The sequence below is a fragment of the Schistocerca serialis genome, chromosome 7, assembly GCF_023864345.2.
Source record: "Schistocerca serialis cubense isolate TAMUIC-IGC-003099 chromosome 7, iqSchSeri2.2, whole genome shotgun sequence".
Classification (NCBI taxonomy): domain Eukaryota; kingdom Metazoa; phylum Arthropoda; class Insecta; order Orthoptera; family Acrididae; genus Schistocerca; species Schistocerca serialis.
In genome coordinates, this window is record NC_064644.1 from 559,839,219 (window position 1) to 559,846,661 (window position 7,443).

Here is a 7,443-nt window from a genome sequence, read left to right on the forward strand (position 1 = left end):
CTCTGCTAGGGCTACAGCCGGCTGTGGTCAAGTGGCTCGCCTTTCTCTCGCAGTGAAAGCTGATGCTATGTCCCGATGAGGCTCTGTTTCGTTACATTGGTCGGGATCATCATTGTCGACGTGTTGTTTCAGGAGTTCCCTGGTGAGAATCTTAATGTTGCGTTTTCCGCAGATTACGTGTAAACAAAGCTTTCGTCAACTAAGTTGTTGGTGATCTGAATAGATAAAATAGTGCCGTGTCCGAGGTGCCGCAAAAATTTTGAGGCCTAATTTCAATCCTGCGGTAAGAGTTCATATATCAGTGCTAGAGATTAAATGAGGTGTACTGGAGCTGTACTTAGAGACAAGCAGATAAGCTTGTTACGAAGATATCATACACTACTGGCCATTAAAATTGCTACACCACGAAGATGACGTGTTACAGACGCGAAATTTAACCGACAGGAAGAAGATACTGTGATATGCAAAGGATTAGCTTTTCAGAGCATTCACACAAGGTTGGCGCCGGTAGCGACACCTACGACGTGCTGACAAGAGGAAAGTTTCCAACCGATTTCTCATATACAAACAGCAGTTGACCGGCGTTGCCTGGTGAAACGTTGTTCTGATGCCTCGTGTAAGGAGGAGAAATGCGTACCATCACGTTTCCGACTTTGATAAAGGTCCGATTGTAGCCTATTGCGGTTGCGGTTTATCCTATCGCGACATTGCTGCTCGCGTTGGCCGAGATCCAATGACTGTTAGCAGAATATGGAATCGAGCGAGGTGGCGCAGTGGTAGCACACTGGACTCGCATTCGGAAGGACGACGGTTCAATCCCGCGTCCGGCCATCCTGATTTAGATTTTCCGTGATTTCCCTAAATCACTCCAGGCAAATGCCGGGATGGTTCCTCTGAAAGGGCACGGCCGACTTCCTTCCCCATCCTTCCCTAATCCGATGAGACCGATGACCACGCTGTCTGGTCTCCTTCCCCAAACCAACCAACCAACCAACCAACCAGAATATGGAATCGGTGGGTTCAGGAGGGTAATATGGAACGCCGTGCTGGATCCCAACGGCCTCGTATCACTAGCAGTGGAGATGACAGGCACCTTATCCGCATGGCTGTAACGGATCGTGCAGCCACGTCTCGATCCCTGAGTTAACAGATGGGGGCGTTTGCAAGACAACAACCATCTGCACGAACAGTTCGACGACGTTTACAGCAGCATGGACTATCAGCTCGGAGACCATGGTTTCGGTTACCCTTGACGCTGCATCACAGACAGGAGCGCGTGCGATGGTGTACTCAACGACGAACCTGGGTGCACGAATGGCAAAACGTAATTTTTTTCGTATGAATCCAGGTTCTGTTTACAGGATTATGATGCTCGCATCCGTGTCTGGCGACATCGCGGTGAACGCACATTGGAAGCGTGTATTCGTCATCGTCATACTGGCGTATCACGCGGCGTGATGGTATGGGGTGCCATTGGTTACACGTCTCCTTCACCTCTTGTTCGCATTGACGGCAATTGGAACAGTGGACGTTACATTTCACATGTGTTACGACCCGTGGCTCTACCCTTCATTCGATCCCTGCGAAACCCTACTTTTCAGCAGGATAATGCACAACCGCATTTTGCATGATCTGTACGGGCTTTTCTGGATACAGAAAATGTTCGACTGCTGCCCTGGCCAGCAGATCTCTCACCAATTGAAAACGTCTGGTCAATGGTGGCCGAGCAACTGGCTCGTCACAATACGCCAGTCACTACTCTTGATGAACCGTGGTATCGTGTTGAAGTTGCATGGGCAGCTGTACCTGTACACGCCATCCAAGCTCTGTTTGACTCAATGCTCAGGCGTATCAAGGCCGTTATTACGGCCAGAGGTGGTTGTTCTAGGTACTGATGTCTCAGGGTCTATGCACGCAAATTGCGTGAAAATGTAATCACATGTCAGTTCTAGTATAATATATTTGTCCAATGAATACCCGTTTATCATCTGCATTTCTTCTTGGTGTACCAATTTTAATGGTCAGTAGTGTATTTTTTGTGAATGTTTTTGTCAGCTGTCAAACTGAAATCTGTTTAGCTGTAGATTATCGCAGGCAATATTTCATGCCCCAGAAGTAATTTCTGAGACGAGATTGGATCCTCTGATTTGCAGAGGTCAGACCACTCAAACTCCACTACATGTTTAGTTTCTTAGGGTTTTCTGGTTTTTCTGTGTTTTCGCTAAATCACTTGAGGTAAACGCCTGGATGGTTCCTTTGAAAAGGACACAGCCAGTTTATTTTCCTCCTCGTCATCGACAGGGCGTGAAACTTGAATCTTCCTTCCTTTTTTTGTTTGTGTGTACTCCAAAGCTTTCTTAGACAATATACAGGGTGAGTCACCTAACATTACCGCTGGATATATTTCGTAAACCACATCAAATACTGACGAATCGATTCCACAGACCGAACGTGAGGAGAGGGGCTAGTGTAATTGGTTAATACAAACCATAAAAAAATGCACGGAAGTATGTTTTTTAACACAAACCTACGTTTTTTTAAATGGAACCCCGTTAGTTTTGTTAGCACATCTGAACATATAAACAAATACGTATTCAGTGCCGTTTGCTGCATTGTAAAATATTAATTGCATCCGGAGATATTGTAACTAAAGTTGACGCTTGAGTACCACTCCTCCGCTGTTCGATCGTGTGTATCGGAGAGCACCGAATGACGTAGGGATCCAAAGGGAACGGTGATGGACCTTAGGTACAGAAGAGACTGGAACAGCACATTACGTCCACATGTTAACACCTTTTTATTGGTCTTTTTCACTGACGCACATGTACATTACCATGAGGGGTGAGGTAAACGTACACACGTTGTTTCCGTTTTCAATTACGGAGTGGAATAGAGTGTGTCCCGACATGTCAGGCCAATAGATGTTCAATGTGGTGGCCGTCATTTGCTGCACACAACTGCAATCTCTGGCGTAATGAATGTCGTACACGCCGCAGTACATCTGGTGTAATGTCGCCGCAGGCTGCCACAATACGTTGTTTCATATCCTCTGGGGTTGTAGGCACATCACGGTACACATTCTCCTTTAACGTACCCCACAGAAAGAAGTCCAGAGGTGTAAGATCAGGAGAACGGGCTGCCCAATTTATGCGTCCTCCACGTCCTATGAAACGCCCGTCGAACATCCTGTCAAGGGTCAGTCTAGTGTTGTAAGAGGTCCGAGCAGATGTAATTTCGATGTATTGCTCATGCGCTGCCTGCGATATGCAAGGTATAAGAGAATCGCTGACCAGAGAGCAGTGTTGACTGCAGTAGGAACTGTGTAGCTGTAGCAGTAAGTTGTGGCTAATCTGCAGTCTGCTCTGGTCTGGTCTGGTATTGGCTGGGCCGGTTGCCGTGCAGCGATGCCGGAGCCTGAGTATTATTGTTTAAGGTAAAAAGCAGCCTCGCGCGTATGTAGTAATGTTATCTCAAGTCCCATGTAAATGTTTTAAAAATGTCCTAATAATAATCTTTCTCATGTAAAGTAATTTTTAACAACCATTCATTTCAATGTAAAGAATTTACTAGTTTCTCCAATCCATGATCATCCCAATTGTTGCAAAAGAAAAATCAATTGCTTCCTTTCATAAATGACAAATCTATCGGCCAGCACTGCACAGGGCTGTGCCAAAAAAAATTATTGTAAGAGCAGATATATATGCGTGATCCGGCGACTTCATTGAGGTAAGAATTTTTCTCTTTTATTCAGAATGATCTTTCACGGCCATGACGCAGCACTGCTGACGTCCAAAATTTACCAGGTTAAATTCACAGTCAATTATTGAAAAGTTATAAGTGAGCGACAATTTAATTGAGAGGTTAGTTACATTGTATTATTACCAGGTTACTGAATATTTTTTTGTTGGGACGTTACACTGAATGTGAACGACATAATTATAATTTTTACTGTTGAGAGGTTTAGAAATTTTTCTGTTTTGAGGTTACACTAAAATGGGAACGAATTTTGTGGGGAGGTTAAATGAGAAAGAATTTTGTGGGGAGGTTACACTAAATTAGAATATTATTCATATTATTTATTTTATAAAATTTTGTGGGGAGGTTACACTTGGCGACAACCGGCCAGGATCGTATTTCTTTGTGAATTTCTGAAAAGTAGACATATATCTGCTCTTATTTACTTAAATGTAGTTTGCATCTGGCGCAACGCATTTACTAATTTGTCACTATTTCTTTCACAGATCATCTGCAATTTATTGCTCTTTGTTGTAATTGTGTTTGTTCCATTTTTGCTTTTTCTTTGTTTCATTTTGTGCGTAATTGTGATTAGTGAAAATGCCGCAAAAAACTGTTAACAGTACATCGCGATGTGCAATGAGTGAAATAGCCGATTCGAATAATTTGACCGATAATACTTGCGACACTCAGTGTAATAGCGATAATCCTCTTATTACTGATAATCAGTGCGTACCGACCACTAGTAAGGATTATAATTCTAATGATGAGCAAACAAATTCAATTATGTCCACAGTAAATTTAACAATTGATGACACGGCACGTTCAGATACAGTGAACGCTGCCCAGTTTGACTCACCTGGTTTGCAAAATTTGAATTGTGAACAGATAAATTTTTCTCACGAAGATGAACAATGTAGTCAGAATACGTCAGATTTATTTGATTCCGGTGTAGTGACCAACAGTGCACATCCGATTGGCAAACCTTTTCAAGAATCCCAGAATGACCAAATGGTTACACAAAACGTGACAATTGCAGGTACGCTATCAAACAGCACAGAGAATAGAGTAGGTAATTTTGGCTGGGATCAAGTTATGGCAGTATTGCTACAACTTAATGAAAAAATCGACAACAATTTCAAACAGTCGAAGAAAGAACAAGACGACAATTACAAACGACTCAATGAATTGAACATACAAAATAATGAAAATCTCAAACAACAACTTAATGAAATACTCGACAACCATTTCAAACAACTTACTGAATCGTGCAAACAACTTAATGAAAGTTTCAAACAGTCGAATGAAAAACACGACAACCTTGACGAACAGAACAAACAACTTAGTGAACAGATTACAGCCGTTGCCGTGCAATGTCATGATACTAAAGAACAATTACGTGAGGATACTAAGACTTGTGCTAAGAACAGTAGTGAAGAAATTAGATCTGTTGCACAAGAATTAAGTAATACACATGCAGCCACAACAGAATCACTTAGAGATGAAATTAGTGCAGTCACTGAACAATGTTCAGAAAACGCAACACAGATACGCGACGAGTTTAAATTAATGTCAGCAGAAGTTTCACGCACTCTCGATACGGAAGTCGATAAGAAATTTGAACAACAGAACAGCCAAATTGACGAACGTTTTAAAGTGACAGAAATTAAAAATGTTTCAGCCTCTAACACGACACAGCATACGCCACATTCCGAACATTTCTCACACTCACACAGCCAGTATAATTTAGGTAATTTACAGAGAGTACGTGACTTGGATTCCGAACAGACGCAGACAAACGGATTATCGTAAATCCTGAACCAGTTCAGACATTCAGAGACGATAAATGTGATTATAAGCACTTTCTATCAGTGAGAAAATTAAAGTTATTCAAAAATGACAGAACACAAATACTCCCCTTCGACTGGATACGACAATTTGCTTTTGTATTTTTACCAGCTTGGCCTGTAACGCAGAAACTAGCATTCGACTGGATACAACAATTTACTTTTGAATTTTCACCGGCATTGCCTGTAACGCAGAAACTAAAATTTTTTTGTAGCGCGTAATTGACCTCACGGGATTCATTACGCTTCGATGAATATGTGCCGTAGTGTGCACAGGGCACCGAGCCGTAGTATTGCTATTTCATCTTTAGTTTTCTACACTGCTGCCCTCTCTTCTACTATCCTTTATATCTATCAAAACAGCTCTTCAAGTATCGATCTATCTAGCATTAAGGATGAGTAAAGAAAACCCGATATGACAAGTTTTACCGAAAGTGACAATTTTCATTAGACACTCCAGAACTACCAGCGTAATTTTAATAACCGACAAAATTGTAATCATCAGTATGTACAACATTTTGAGCAATCGTCAAAATTATCAGCAACCACATTTTGGTAACAATAGAGGCTTTTCCCTACAACAGCAACAAATCCAGCCGGTTAGCATACCTAACCAACAATGTAGTCTGCAAGGGCAACCAAGTTTTAATGTTTCGCCGCCTACACGAATAGCGTCTGCCACACCAAATAGCAACGCACAGCAATAAGGAAATCACTACGTACAGAAGACACATCATTTCAATTCCTATCACAACGCGCCGTATAGCAATGATTATTATGACAGACGTAAAAGTAATGAGCATAATTTTCAGCGTACATTTAATAACAGTCGGTCTTACCAGCAGCAAAATCATCCGCAACAACAGATTATCATGAATGAACCAGACAGTAGATATCATCCCGAACGTAATAAGTCAGGACGAAATAACAGAACAGTACAAATAATTGAAATGCCACAGCATCCTCCCGAAAATAACAGCATGACAGAAAGAATTTGACTAGATACAGTACAGGTTGCATCTTCCAGCAACGCAAGCAATACTTTTGACACACAGAATCTTGTTCACGAAAATGTTATTAGTTTTGACGACATCCGATACACATTTTTGCATGAAAGACGGAATCACAACGTATGTAGACGACATTCTTATTGCAGAAGCTAACTGATCTGAACACAATCTGATTCTTGAACAACTGTTACAAACTTTTCGTGCATAAAGACTCACAGTTAATCTTAGCAAATCACACTTTGGCAAATATTCTATAAAATTTCTTGGTCCTGTAATTTCAGCAGAAGGCATTGCGCCTGACCCGGAAAAACTTCAAGCCTTACGTGACATTACTGTACCTACGACGAAGAAACAATTACGCAGCTTTCTGGGATTAATTAACTTTTTTCGTAAATTTATTCATTACTCTGCTTTAGACACCCCTAGATTATGTCAATTGACAGGTGAAAACGCTATTTGGTCCTGGGATAGCCAAGCGCAGTCTGAATTTGTCAATCCGAAACAAGCTTTGTTGAATGCACCACTTTTATCACATCCAGATCTTACTAGAAATTTTTCCATTGCCACCGACATCTAACACCGCTTTAGGCGTACACATTTTTCAGGAAATTGAAGAAGACGGTACTACAGTAATTAAAAACATCGCCTTTGCGAGTCGCATTCTGTCACCTGCTGAGCGCAATTATTCTGTTACAGAACTTGAAACATTATGTGTTGTATGGGCATTTACGAGATTTCGGAATTTTCTTTATGGAAGACATACGACCGTTTACACAGATCATAGGGCTATCCAGTTTTTACTTTCCGCTAAATTTACACATGACAGGTTAAGCAGATGGAAACTTTACTTA